Consider the following 15,813-nt stretch of genomic DNA (forward strand, 5'->3'; position numbering starts at 1 on the left):
TTTGCTAGCGGTGGCCCAGTCTTCTCCGTAGTCTTGTTCCCTCTTCTCCTCTTCTGATGTTGACACGACGCTCTCTCCCGCTGAAATGCCGTGTGTGAGGTGCGCAACGACATATAGGCATGGGGCGTAGTCACCGGGTGATGTCATCTGGTGACCCCGCCCCTTATGACGTCACAGTCCCATCATGCCCCGGGATGGTGGCGTCATAAGGGGCAGGATCACCGTATAACATCACCGGGTGACCACGCCCCATGCCTAAATAAGTCGTTGTGCACCTCGCACACGGCATTACAGTGGGAGAGTGTCTCATGTCAACATCAGAAGAAGAGAAAAGGGAACAAAATGACAGAGAAGACCGGGACACCACTAGCAAAAGAGCGGCAAAAGAGCAGAAGATAGCGGAGGAGCCCAGCAGAAGAACCGGAGAGCGGGAGAAGAACCGGAGAGCTGGAGAAGAGGCCGGAGACCGGGAGAAGAGGCCGGAGACCGGGAGAAGAGGCCGGAGACCAGGAGAAGAGGCCGGAGACCAGGAGAAGAGGCCGGAGACCAGGAGAAGAACTAGAAACGGTAGAAGAGGCTGGAGAGAGCGGAGAAGTTGGAAGTGACCCCCGAAGTCGGAAGAAGACCCCCGGAGCTGCCTAATAAATTACTTTAAAAACCTGTTGTGTGTTTTTTTACACTTTTTTTCCTAAGATGAATGGGTAGGGGTACGATGTACCCCATGCTCATTCACATAGGGTGGGGGCTGGGATCTGGGGGCCCCCTTATTAAAGGGGGCTCCCAGATTCCGATAAGCCCTCCGCCCGCAGACCCCAACAACCAACGGCCAGGGTTGTCGGGAAGAGGCCCTTGTCCTCATCAACATGGTGACAAGGTGCTTTGGGGTGGGGGTGGGGGGGCCGCAGGGTGCCCCCTTCCCCAAAGCACCCACCTCCCCATGTTGAGGGCATGCGGCCTGTACGGTTTTGATTGGCTCTGTGCCGAGGTTCTGTCCTGGTCACCACAATGCAGTAAGAGATGCTTCCAGAAGGTAGCCAAGGTCCTGTGCACCTCTTCACTCTTCTCCCTGCCGGAGGAGTACCGCGATTTTAGCGATGTCTTTGACAAAGCCGGTACTTTGCCTCCACACTGGTCGCATGATTGCGCAATTGACCTTCAACCTGGTGCCATAACCCCTCGTGGCCGGGTTTACCCTTTGTCGGTCTTGGAGGATAAGGCCATGGAGGAGTATGTTGCAGGCGCACTCTCGAGGCTTAATCCGCAAATCCTCATCTCCTGCTGGTGCTGGTTTCTTCTTTGTAAAGAAGAAGAGTGGTGAACTGAGACCTTGTATTGATTATAGGGGTCTCAATCGCTTCACGATTAAGAATGCCTATCCGATTCCGTTAATTACGGAGTTATTTGACAGCCTCAAGGGAGCAACGGTTTTCACGAAGCTTGATTTGAGAGGGGCATACAATCTCATCAGGATTAAGGAGGGCGACGAGTGGAAAACTGCGTTTAATACCAGAACAGGTCATTATGAGTATCTCGTAATGCCTTTTGGCCTTTGTAACGCTCCGGCAGTCTTCCAGGAGTTTATTAACGATGTCTTCTGAGATTTGTTGCAGTTATGTGTGGTGGTTTATCTCGACGATATCCTCATATTTTCCAAGTCCCTGGAGAGCCACCACACAGATGCCTTTCGTGTGCTTCAAAAACTAAGAGAAAACAATCTCTATTGTAAATTGGAGAAGTGCGAATTCCATCGTGAACAGGTTAAATTCCTGGGTTATGTCATTTCCACTGCTGGTTCTTCGATGGACCCAGAGAAACTTTCAGCAGTCCTACAGTGGCCTCGACCCGTGAGTATACATCCTCTGCAGCGTTTTCTTGGCTTTGCCAACTATTATCGGTAGTTTATTCGTAAGTTCTCGTCTCTGGTCAAGCCCCTGACTGATATGACCAGAGAGGACGGTAACCCACAGAGTTGGTCTCCGGAATCCATTAAGTCCTTTGAGAGTCACAAGGCTGCCTTTGTTTCTGCTCCTGTGTTGGCACATCCTGATCCTACCTTGCCTTTTATCCATGAAGTTGATACTTCTGAGAATGGAGTTGGCGCCCTTCTGACTCAACGTCCTAGCTCTGAGAGTGCTCTGCATCCGTGTGGCTACCTTTCCAAGAAACTGTCACCTGTGGAGTGGAATTACCAGATTGGTGACAGAGAGCTGTTGGTGATCATTTTAGCCCTTAAAGACTGGAGACATCTCCTTGAGGGTACCAATGTGCCGGTTCTCATTCTTACTGACCATAAGAATCTCACATTCTTGTCTGAGGCTAAACGCCTCTCTCCCAGAGGGGCACGATGGGCTCTTTTCTTGTCAGGTTTTAATTACATTGTCTCATTCTTACCCGGTACTAAGAATGTAAGGGCTGACGCTTTGTCATGACAATTTTCCTCCACTTCCAAGATGGAGTCAGTTCCGGGTCCTGTGATTCCTCCTGATCGTATTCTGGCTATGGTTCGCACCAGTCTCACTTCTCCTTTGGGTGAAAAAATTCTAGCTGCTCAGGTCGATGCTCCTCCTGAGAAACCTTGTGATCGCTGCTTTGTCCCAGAGCGTCTCCGTACTGCTGTGCTCCAGACTTACCATTCTCCCAAGGCTGCTGGCCACCCTGGGAAGAATCAACTCTTTTGGGCCATTTCCCAACAATTCTGGTGGCCTAGTCTACGTGCTGATGTAACCGCCTTAGTAGCTGCCTGTTCCGTGTGTGCTCAGAGTAAGAGTCCACGACACCTTCCAGTGGGCCTCCTACTACCCATACCCAATGAAGATAGGCCCTGGACCCACCTGTCTATGGATTTCATTGTGGAGTTACCCAACTCCCAGGGCAACACAGTATTCCTTATGGTGGTTGACCCGTTCTCGAAAATGTCTCATTGCATTCCACTTAAGAAGTTGCCCACTTCTAAGGAACTGACTTCCATTTTTACTTGGGAGATCTTTCACTTACATGGGCTACCCAAGGTGATTGTCTCAGACAGGGGTAGTCAGTTTGTGTCCCGGTTCTGGCGAACCTTTTGTGCACAGTTGGGAATTCAGCTTGCTTTCTCCTCTGCGTATCACCCGCAGTCTAATGGGGCCGCAGAATGAGCCAGTCCTTGGAGCAATTCCTACGTTGCTATATTTCTACAATAGTGCCTTATATTCTGCTTCCCGATTATCCCCGTTTATCTCCAATTATGGTTTCCAACCTTCCATGTTGCCTGACTCATTTTTTTCCGCAGAGTATTCCTGCGTTAGAGGAGCATCTCCGTGGTCTTCGTTCCACTTGGGTAGAAGTCCAGGAGGCTTTGTGACATGCCAACGATAGGTACAGACTTCATGCTGACCGCAGATGCTTGCCTGCGCTTTCCTAACTTGCCTTCGCCTTGGTCAACATCACAGAGACTACTTCCTGCGTTCCTGTTGAAGACTTGCTTGGCTGACGTTGCTTCTGGCTCCAGATCCTGCTTGCTGTTCTACTATGTTTGTCTCTGGCTCTCTGACATTTGGCTTGGCTGACTATCCGATCCGGTTCTTGAACTCTGGCTATGTTTTGACTACGCTTATTCTGTTTATCTTTTTATTATTATTAAACAAGTGAGATTTAACTGTACTTCTGTATCGATATGATTCATGGTTTCTGACACTTGGTGAGAGCAGTCAGGAGACATTTGTAGGGACTTGGTGAGAGCAGTCAGGTGACATTTGTAGGGACTTGGTGGGAGCAGTCAGGTGACATTTGTAGGGACTTGGTGAGAGCAGTCAGGTGACATTTGTAGGGATTTGGTCGGAGCAGTCAGGTGACATTTGTAGGGACTTGGTGGGAGCAGTAAGGTGACTCGTGTAGGGACTTGGTGGGAGCAGTCAGGTGACATTTGTAGGGACTTGGTGGGAGCAGTCAGGTGACATGGGTAGGCTGTAAGCTTTGAGCTCATTCAGCCTTACTGGGTGTAATTATGAAAAGTGAGACATCCACCCCTCCCCCACATAACATATCCTGGTGACCCTCTGGCGCAGGCGCGGGACTCCCAAGATGGCCGCGTAAGCCGGGAGCTCCGCTCTACCCAGCCCAGCAAGCCACCCTGGAGCTGGATTAAGGCCGCCTTTTCGCCCACCACTAGCGCAATCGGACCCGGGAACACCCGCTGCATCGACCCATGCCAAACAGCACGGTCCGTAGGGACCTGGGACCGCGGTTCTCAGCAGAGGATTCCCGGGCCTTATCCAAGATGGCGGCCGCAGCACAGCACAAGGAGCAGCATGCAGGGGGACACGTGGAAACCAGGCAAGTGATCGCTCCTGCCACTCTGGCCTACACACCCTCACCTGCTTTGCAAAACAAGCCTATGGGGACCCCATCCCCAGCCTCCACAGTATCCCTCCTAGAGCACACCTTTGAGAACTACTCCCTGTCCCCACTGAACGCTACACCACCACATCAGGGAGCTGGAACTTCCATAGGAGATCCGGAGGCTGCCATACCCCTTAACACAGGAGATTTATTCCTCAAACTGTCAGATCTACTAGACAGAGGCTTAGCAAACACAGCCACAAGAATCACAAACGAGATAAGAGCAGACTTTCAAAACTTGGGAGCAAGGATGGAAGCCATAGAACACAAATTAGACATTACAGTGTCCAGAGCTAACCAGAACACTGAGCACATTCATACTGTTCAAGAGCAACTAGAGGTGGCACTGAACAGAATCGATGACCTGGAGAACAGGTCGAGAAGGGACAATTTCAGAGTAAGAGGTATCCCCGAATCAATCACAGACGTCCCCAAAGCTATCCAGGATTTAATCAATTCCCTCATCCCTGAGCTGCCCCCCATCAAGTTGGAGCTGGACAGGGCACACAGATCCCTGGGCCCACCCAGAAAAGACGGATCCCCCAGAGATGTGGTCGTGAAACCACACTTCTATAGTGTAAAGGAAGAAATAATGAAAATTTCACGCCAGCAATCCCGCATCCTTTTCCAAGGACAGGAAGTGCAAATTTTCGCGGACATTTCCCCCACGACCATCCAGAAACGCAGAGCCCTCAAGCCCCTTCTGCTCGTCCTCTCCCAGAAGGAGATTAAATATTGGTGGGCATTCCCTTTCGCCCTAAAATTTTCCCTTAAAGGCAGAACCCACTCATTCACCACGTTCACTGAAGGCGAACGAATCCTCCTCTCACTCAAGCTCATATCTCTAGACTCGGAAATGGACATAACCAACACTCAAACGGGTCCATCTAAACGCCAAACTCCCAACAGCCCCATCTCTCCAGCCTGGAAAGCTAATAAAAGCAGGCGACTGAAAGAACAATTACCAACCTGAGGAGGTCCTATACAAGACCCCGGCGACACCCTTCTTCCTCTTTGTGATCCACTGTCTCCAATCCATCTCATACCAGATGTTCTCCACCTTTCTCGGATCCATCACAAAGAGGCACTGTCCCCGCGAGGGGAAATTTTTCCATCCGCCTCTAACTCTCAAGCTCGCATCCCAACACCCCAGCGGGGCTACGCATTCAGATCCCCAAGATCTACTATTGCCCCTATCCCTCACCTACGCCTCAAGGAGGCTCAAAGATTTAGCCCATTGATCTCCACAAGAATGGCCTTATCGGCTCTTGAACGTCACTCCCTCATCGTCCCTCTTGGCTCCCCCAGCGCCAGCAGGATGTTCTGGCCCATCTCCACAACCTCATTCCCTCACAACGGTCTGGCTAAGCCCACAGTGGGACTTGGATTTCCCACACCACCTTCCTTCCCCATCCCCAAAGAGGATCCCATTATGTCTACCAGGAAGACTCTATCTGTACTTCAGACCAGAGCGGCCCCAAGTTAAAAACACCTCAGTTTTTTTTCAGATTTTGATACTCCTTATTGTTCTCCGTATGCCTCTTTTTATCTATGTTGTTACAAAGCTTATTACTCTATGCAAGGTTTCAAGGGTGGCTTGGGCTGCGGTAGCTGCCCTGCGACTTCTTCCATCCTACGAAAATGGAATTCCCATTCTCGTTTGATGGACTGGTGGTTCGATCCCAGGACCACCTTCTCCAGTTATTGGAGTTCGGAAAGGGGAATACCTTCCCCCCTCTCCGCCTCCGGCCTATTTCAGGTCATTTTGTACATATTCTCTTTCTCCTTCTGTCTCTATGTTTTAACCCATCTGTGCTTTTTTCTCCCTTACCCCCTCCTGCCAGGGTTGTCGGATTATCTGCAGCTCCTTCTCGTCCAGCATCTCCGGGTCCCGGACCTCGCTCCTCACTCGCCTCCTGCCCACCCCCCTTCAACTGGGACAGGGTAAGTGTTCCTATTTCATTAGCACACACATCACTCAAAAAACATGCCTAACACCACTCCATCTCGCCCCCAGATAAAAATTATTTCCCACAACGTCCAAGGCTTCAATTCCCCAATTAAAAGAAGGAAAACCTTCCAATCATATCATAAACAAAGGGCTTCGATAGTAATGCTCCAGGAAACGCATTTCCCTTCTCGATTCTCCCCCTCATTCCTACATGCGCGCTTCCCCTCGTTTTATTTGGCAAACGCTGAGGATAAAACCAGGGGAGTCGCGATCCTATTTGCTAAGGATTGCCAATTCAAAGTAAGCCAGACTCTTTGTGACCCCGAAGGCAGGTACATACTAGTAAAAGGTCAGATCGCAGACCAAACTTTCTCTCTGATCTCCTATTATGCCCCAAACAAGGGACAGTCTGTATTCTTCACATCGCTTTTCCAAACACTAGGTCCCCTTCTGGAAGGAACAGTAATCTTTGGAGGAGACTCGAATGTCGCCTTTGATCAGAGCCTCGATAAATCTAAACCCCCGGCTAAACAGCTCTCTAGGCCAACAAAAACCAGCTCCAAAATTGCTAAACTGATTCACCAACAGGGCCTCACAGACATCTGGAGAGAACTCAACCCCACTGCTAGGGACTACACCCACTTTTCAATACCCCACCAAGTATACTCCAGAATTGACCATATCCTGATCTCCTCCATGCATATTCCCGCCGCTATCTCAGCTAAAATTAAGGATACTCCCCTTTCCGACCACTCTATGATCTCCCTATCTATCCAAGGCTCGCTTCTTAGACCCTCTTCCCCCATCTGGCGTATTAAAGAACACATCATTAAAGACCCCATTCAGATTTCGGAACTCACCAAGACACTAAAAGAATATTTTCTCCTGAACAACGTAGACGACATCTCAGCCGAGACCCTCTGGGCAGCCCACAAAGCCGTGATACGAGGCAAACTGATCCAAATATCCTCCAAACTCAAAAAGGAGAGAACCATGGACATTGCAAAATTGGAGAGAGATTTCCTCCTCTTACGTAAAAACCATAAAGCTAACCCATCCCTGGTTCAATCCGACCAGCTTGACGCTGCTCGGGTTAAACTAAACCTGGCGCTCACGGTTAAAGCTGAGGATTCTCTGCGTTGGAATGGGGTGAAATTCTACCTGAATCAGGACAAAATGAGCACGATGCTGGCCTCCAAGTTATCCCCTAGGACCCGTCTCTTCGCCCTCCCCAAAATAAAACTACAGGACGGGACGTCCTCCCAAAATCCACATAGAATCCTGGATTCTTTCCAAGCATTCTACTCACAACTATACAGAGCAAATGAATCCAACGATCCACGAGCTATAGAAGCATTTCTAGAGCACCTCCCTATCCCCACTATACAAAAATCCCACAAAGACTTTATGGAGGCTCAGATCTCAGTGGAGGAAACATTGGAGGTCATAAAAAATCTGAAAGGGGGCTCGGCTCCAGGTCCAGATGGTCTATCCAATCTTTACTACAAGACTTTTGCCGTGACTCTAGCGCCACATTTAACTAAAATGTTCAATTCCAAACGAAAGGGAGACCCCATAGACCCCCAGATGAATGCTGCCTTCATTACAGTCATCCCTAAACCTGACAAAAATCCGGATCAGGTAGAAAATTACAGACCAATATCACTAATAAATAACGATCTAAAAATCCTAACGAAAATCTACGCCAATAGATTAAATACATTCATCAACACTTATATCCACAAGGATCAGGTGGGCTTTATCCCCGGCAGACAGGGCCCGGACCAGGTCAGAAGGGCCATAGACATAGCCTCAATTTTGCACTCGGGATGGGATGGAGGCCCAAAGCAGGAGGGTCTCTTCCTCTCCCTAGATCTTCATAAGGCCTTCGACTCTGTGTCCTGGCCCTTCATATTCGCTTCCCTTAAATTCTGGGGATTCGGAGAACATTTCATCGGAATCCTCAAATCTCTTTATTCAGAACCGGAAGCGAAAGTCAAACTACAGGGCTTCCTCTCATCCCCAATCAAAATTGCCAGGGGCACAAGACAGGGCTGTCCCCTTTCCCCACTCGTTTTCGCTCTAATAATAGAAACACTAGCCATTGCGATCAGGTCAGACCCAAACATCAAAGGTGTCAACTGCGGCTTGAACACCCATAAATGCGCCCTCTTCGCAGACGACCTTCTTCTATTCGTCACATCCCCAATTACCACCCTCCCTAACATTAACAGACTACTCCAGACATTTGGCAAAGTCTCAGGCCTGCGGGTCAACATGACCAAATCACAAGCCTTAAACATCTCCCTTAATCCAGCCCTAGTTGAGAGGTTAAAACTGTCCTTTAATTTTAACTGGAGTGACTCTTCAATCCGATACCTAGGTATAAACCTCACACCCAGCATAGACTCCCTCTACCAAGCTAACTTCCCTCCTATGTTTCGTAGATTGGAGGTAGACATACGAGCCTGGTCTATCCACAAATTATCATGGCTGGGGAGAATCCATGCCATCAAAATGACCCTGTTCCCCAGAATTTTATACTTATTTAGAGCTCTCCCAATCGCGATTAACAGAAATCACCTCAAACACTTCCAGGGGAAGATCATAAAATTTATCTGGGGGGGGAAAGGTTATAGATTCTCGAGAAACACCCTCTATGCCCCAAAGTCTAAGGGAGGACTGGGTCTCCCCGAACTATTCAAATACTACCAAGCAGCCAGACTGGCCCAACTCTCCACCTTATATTTCAGAGGAGAAAAACCTGACTGGATACAAATAGAACGCCAAGCGGTTCCTTCCCACACACTAGACTATCTACTCTGGACCCCCAGCAAATCTAGACCGCCCATCATGGCACCCACACTCTCACACTCCTTCAAACTTTGGGACACCCTGATTCAAAACCCAGCTCTGACCTCACAGCTCCGCCCTCTCTCACACATTTTCCGCAACCCCCTCTTCAAGCCAGGATTAGACATCAAATCCTTTCAATGGTGGCTTGACAAGGGAATGTACCGTATCGGACATTACCTCCTCGCCTCCGGCCCAATCTCCATGAAATATTGCATTGATAAACTAGAACTCCCAGATTCCGAGAAATTTAGATTTCTTCAAATCTCCCATTTCCTTCACACTATTTGGAAAGTCAAATCAATCCCACCAGGGTGCACACCTTACGAACAATGGTGTGGACAAGCAACAGAGCAAAAAGGAGGCATATCCCTGATTTATGAAGCCCTGTCAACTCCCACATCCAAACTCACATACATGACAGACTGGGAGAGGGACTTGGGCGAGTCTTGGGACCTGGAGAGCTGGAACAGAATGAGCACAAGAGCCTACAAAGGTATAGTTAATATTGCATTAATAGAAGCTAACATGAAAGTCCTTACGAGATGGTATCTGGTTCCTTCCAAACTTGCACTGATGTTCCCCTCCTCGTCTCCTTTATGTTTTAGAAACTGCCAAGCCCAGGGTTCCATGTTACACATTTGGTGGGAATGTCCGAAAATCAGGGGGTTCTGGAACGGGATCTTTCACCTGATCAGGAAAATTACGGACACTCCCATTCCAAAATCCCCCCAAATAGCTCTCTTAAATGGTAATATTCCCAAAACTTCCAAAACAACTGCTAAACTTATCGCCTTTATTCTGACAGGCGCCAAGATTTCCATAGCAAAGGCTTGGAAACAACCAGGGGTTTCCCTAGCATCAGCCAAGAGAAAGATCTCATGGATCATGTCTCAGGAAAAATTAGTTAGTACCATAGCAGACTCAAATAAAGCATTTTTGGCGGTTTGGGAACCCTGGGCGCGTCATGTAGGCATCTCTCTTATACCGGGAGTTGAAGCTTGACCTGGTGGTACTGTGATTTTGTAGTCTGTCAACACACCCCATCCCCCTCCTCTCTTCTCCTCTGTCTTCCTTCCCACTTTTCCTCTCTCTCTCTCTTCTTAAATCTCAGGAAGTTGTTATTATATATTTACTGTAAGTATACGGTTTCACACGGTTCCTTCCAGTTTTATATGTACTAGTGTGTACTCAGACGGCACCTCGACCCATTCCACATGGGTAGATCTTCTAAGCTGGAATCCTCAGGATCTCTTTACGGCTCCCCTAGCCCCTATGGCCTTCTGGCCAGAGAGAGCCTGGGAGGGTTCCCTCACGCAGTCTGGGACAATTAATCTCCCGGAAGGTGTGATGGGCCCCAACAGAATAGCCTCTCACTTTATGGTTATCGAAGGCCACTCTTCGGTGCTCGACACAGTATGTTCCCGTTAGGGGTGTCGAGCCCACATGCAGCACTAGGTCTTACCTTGTCATTCCTGAGGGTTCTTGTCTCCCTATCCTTACGTATAACCCTACGTTTTTGATCAACTTCTTTGTTATTGTTCATTAATTGAGCCTGTTCACAGAAGTGGGCTGCGTCCCACAGCATTGCCAGTCTATGAAGTGTATTGTACTGCTCTTCAATAAAACTTCTTTGAATGGAAAAAAAAAAAAAAAAAAAAAAAAAAAAAAAAAACATATCCTGGTGATCAAAAGGAATGTTGCAACTGATCAGGTGACCTCAGACACACACACACTGCACCGTAGCAATAATCAGATTACTGGAGATTCTCCTCTGCCCAGCTCCGACTAGATATATCTCCACTAAATCAAATCACTTGTCTGTGTATCTTCTGCTGGCTGTCCTGTGAGTTCACCATGCATTTCCTTCTCTCACACTGATCTGTGGATCACACCCCATGATGAGAAACATTCAGTCAAAACACAGGAAAGGCAGCCAATCCTGGGAGAGCTGGAGAAGAAAGAGGGGAGAGGAGAAGAGGGAAGGGGAGAAGAGGAGAGGAGGGGAGGGGAGGGGAGAGGAGGGGAGGAGCGGAGAGAAGAGGGGAGGGGAGGAGAGAGGAGAGGAGAGGAGGGGGGAGGGGGGAGGAGAGGAGGGGAGGGGGGAGGAGAGGGCAGGCAGGAGGAGAGGGTAGGGGAGAGGAGAGGAGGGGAGGGGAGGGAGAGGAGGGGGGGAGGGAGAGGAGGAGAGGGAGGGGGATGTGAATTGTGAATTTAGTACACAAAATGTGCCTCTCTCAGGTGCATGAGATATCCACTTTAAGTTTTTCAAGTCTATTTTTAATTCTGTCCTCTGTTAGCCATGAGGTTGCTTCCTGTGTCATGTCATGAGGATAAACACTGCAGTTTTGGTTACTGAAGCCCCCCGATTCCCTCGTGAAGACTGAGGAGAAGAATAAATTCAATACCTTTGCCATCTCACCATCCTTTGTAACCAGATTCCCTTCCTCGTTCTTTATGGGGCCAATACGTTTACTGTTTATACTTAAGTTTATACTTACTTAAAGAATTCCTTGGGATTTTTTTTGCTCTCCTCTGCTATGTGTCTTTCGTGTTCTAGCTAATTGCACCCTTACATTTCTTGTTGCATTCTTTGTAAAGTCTGAATGCTGATGATGATCCCTCAGCCTTGTATTTTTTGAAGGCCTTCTCCTTTGCTTTTATATGCATTTTTACATTGGCGTTAAGCCATCCAGGACTTCTGTTCACTCTTTTAAATTTATTTCCCACTGGGGTGCACTTGCTAATGCCCTTATTTAATATGCTCTTAGTTTGGATTCACACCCATGCATTGTTAGTGCTTTTTGCATTTTGCAGATTTGCACTACAGAACGTGTTCCATAGGAAACCATGGTAAATGGACTATAGTGCAAATCTGTAAAAAGCACTAAAAATGCATAGGTGTGAATCCAGCCTTAAAACAAATCCATCTCTCCTCCATGTTCTTTGTTCCTAAGATTTTATCCCAATTCATATCTTCTAGCAAGGATCGTAGTTTAGGGAAGTTGGCTCTTTTGAAATTCAGTGTCTTTGTATTCCCCTTATGTTTCTTATTTGTATGATTTATACTGAAGCTAATTGACCTGTGATCGCTGTTTCCTAAATTGCCCTTTATTTCCACATCCGTGATCAGGTCTGTATTGTTGGTAACCAGTAGGTCTAGTAACGCTTTGTTTCGAGTTGGTGCGTCTACCATCTGAACCATGAAATTGTCCTGCAAGACTTTTAGGAACTGGTGAGCCTTAGACGAATGCGTGGTTCCTTCCACCCAGTCTATGTCTGGATTATTAAAATCCCCCATTATGATGACACTTCACATCCTTGCCGCTAATCCAATTTGTGATAGGAGGTCCGTCTCCCCCTCCTCCCTTAGGTTAGGGGGCCTATAGCATACTCCCAGTATTACTTTCACCTTAGTTTTATCCCCTTGGAGCTCTACCCATAAGGATTCCACCTCCTCCCTATCTCCCCTAGTGATGTCATCTCTCACATTCACTTGTACATTATTCTTGATATACAGGCATACCTCTCCCCCTTTTTTACCCTCCCTATCCCTGCAATAAAGGGAATATCCTTGAATGGTTGCCAGCCAATCATGAGAACTGTTGAACCAAGTCTCTGAAATTCCCACAAAATTGAAATCCTCCTTGTAAAACAGTATCTCAAGTTCTCCCATCTTGTCCGCCAGGCTCCAGGCATTGGTGAACATGCCACGTAGTTTAGACCGGTCGCATACTGTCTTCTTATTGGGTGTTCCGAGGTTGCAAATAGGATTTGTAACTATACAACCTACCACTAATGCCCCCCCCCAATACTACCCTTTGGAATATATTCCGCACTGACTGACTGACTGACTGACTGACTGACTGACTGACTATCTCTACCTCTGGACCCTGCTCCTCGTCGCCTAGTTTAAAAACCCCTCATTTCGGCCATCTTCACTCCCAGCAGATCTGCACCCTCCTCATTTAGTTGCAGTCTATCTCTTCTATAGAACTGGTGACCAACTGAGAAGTCGGCCCAGTTCTCCAGGAACCCAAACCCCTCCTTTCTACACCAGCTCCTCAGCCACTTGTTTACTTTCCTAATCTCCCTCTGCCTTTATGGTGTGGTTCAATGTACCTGTAGTATTTCTGAGTCTACTACCATGGAGGTCCTTTTTCTCAATTTAGCTAATAAAATTGTTCTTTAGGACACTCCATCTGCCTCTGACTTTGTCATTGGTGCCAACATGCACCATGACAGCTGGGTCTTTCCCAGCCCCTCCCAGTAATCTATCCACCAGATCCATGATGTGCTGAACCCGAGCGCCTGGTAGACAGCATACAGTTCGGAACATCAGGTCTTTGTCACAGATTGCCCTCTCTTTCCTTCTAACAACTGGGGACTCAATATTTATAACTGTCTATCCTGACAAACAGGCAAGATTCACACTGAAATGTTTGTAGTCTGCTATGAGGCCTCCTCCTAAGAAACATCAAAAATGGTAAGAAATGCTTAACCACTTGCCGCCCGCCATACAGCAATATGACATCGGCAAAGTGGTTTAGTTATCCTGACTGTACGTCATATGACATGATCAGGATAACACGGGGGCGCGCAGCGCGGTGATCGGTGGTGTGGTGAGTCAGTCTGACACACCACAACTCCGATCTTGGTAAAGAGTCTCTGACGGAGACTCTTTACCACGTGATCAGCTGTGTCCAATCACAGCTGATCCCGATGTAAACAGAATAATCCGTGTATCGCCAGAGCTGATCGGCTGCTTCTCTGACGGGGGTGGGGGGTCTGATTATCAGCGCAGCCCCCCCCCCCAGGATGCCCACCCAGGACCCCCAGGGATGCCACCAAGATCACCAGAGATGCCACCCATGGCCACCAGGGATGCCAATCATTGCCCAAAATATATGCCAATCAGTGCCCATCAATAATGCCTGCCAGTGCCTCCTTATTAGTGATGCCCATCAGTGCCATCTATCAGTGCTACCCATCAGTGCCACCTATCAGTGCCGCCTATCAGAGCCCATCAGTGTCGCCTATAAGTGCCCATCAGTGCTGCATATCAGTGCCGCATATTAGTGCCCATCAGTGAAGGAGAAAACGTACTTATTTACGTTTTGTAACAGAAACAAAAAAAAAATTCAAAATTTTCGGAATTTTTTTATTTGTTTAGCAGAAAATAAAAATCCCAGAGGTGATTAAATACCACCAAAAGAAAGCTCTATTTGTGGGAACAAAATGATAACAATGTTGTTTGGGTACAGTATAGCATGACCGCGCAAATCTTTTAAAAAGCAACAGCGCTGAAAGATGAAAATTGTCCTGGGCAGAAAGGGGGGAAAGTGCCCAGTATTAAAGTGGTTAACCACTTAAGGACCGAGCCTCTTTCTGAGATTTGTTGATTACAAGTTAAAAACAAATTTTTTTGCTAGAAAATTACTTAGGACCCCCAAACATTATACATTTTTTTCCTAACACCCTAGAGAATAAATCGGCGGTTGTTGCAATACTTTATGTCACACCATATTTGAGCAGCTGTCCTACAAGCGCACTATTTTTTGGAGAAAATACACTTTTTTGAATAAAAAAATAAGACACAGTAAAGTTAGCCCAATTTTTTTTTTATTGTGAAAGATAATGTTAGGCCAAGTAAATTGATAGCCAACATGTCACGCTTCAAAATTGCGCCCGCTCGTTGAATGGCGACAAAATTTTACCCTTAAAGATCTCCATAAGCGACGTTTAAAAAATTCCTCAGGTTGCATGTTTTGAGATACAGAGGAGATATATGCTAGAATTATTGCTCTCGCTCTACCGATCACAGCGATACTTCACATGTGCGGTTTGAACACAGTTTTCATATGCCGGCGCTGCTCATGTATGTGTTCGCTTCTGCACGCGAGCTCGGCGGGACGGGGCGCGTTTAAAACATTTTTTTTCTTATTTATTTTACTTTTTATTTTTTACACTGTTCTTTTAAAAAAAAAATGTGTGACTTTTATTCCTATTACAAGGAATGTAAACATCCCTTGTAATAGAAAAAAGCATGACCGGTACTCTTAAATATGAGATCTGGGGTCAAAAAGACCTCGGATCTCATATTTACACTAAAATGCAATAAAAGCAAAAAAAAATTGTCATTTAGAAAAAAAACAAAAAAAAAACCGTCCCTTTAAAACCTATGGGCGGACATAGTTGCTGCCATAACAGATATCCCTCTTCAAACAGCTGATGTATATCCGGGTTCCGGAAGTGGTTAATAAAACATTTAAAGTTGTTTTGTTAATGTGAACAAATTAACACATAGTGGGGATTTCACAAATTTGACTGATAATGTGGAAAAATGCTTTAAGTGTATAAGAAATCTGTGGAGGAGACAGTGGGGTTGATTTTCTAACAGCAAATAGACTGCACTGAAGTACAGTTGCATTAATGTTTCCCAAAGCATCGTAAATGCGGTGAAGCTCTGCTGATTTTCATCATCCAATCATAGGCAAGCAAAAAATGCTTTATTTTTTCCTTACACCTGATTCTTTACAAAGTGAAACTTAATCACATTCACCAAGCTCTTGGGAAGATGAGTGAAATTGCACTTGCAGAGTGCACAGTCTATTTGCTGTTCCACTGAGTTA

General features: G+C 47.0%; 1 protein-coding gene across 6 annotated transcripts in view; it reads right to left on the minus strand.

Annotated features, from left to right (window-relative positions):
• The window catches only part of LOC141144050 (NACHT, LRR and PYD domains-containing protein 6-like), a 373,857-nt gene that overhangs the window by 250,844 nt on the left and 107,200 nt on the right, over positions 1 to 15,813 (minus strand). The gene's annotated exons all lie outside the window — the stretch shown is intronic.

Source organism: Aquarana catesbeiana, linkage group LG05, assembly GCF_042186555.1.
Source record: "Aquarana catesbeiana isolate 2022-GZ linkage group LG05, ASM4218655v1, whole genome shotgun sequence".
NCBI classification, from domain to species: domain Eukaryota; kingdom Metazoa; phylum Chordata; class Amphibia; order Anura; family Ranidae; genus Aquarana; species Aquarana catesbeiana.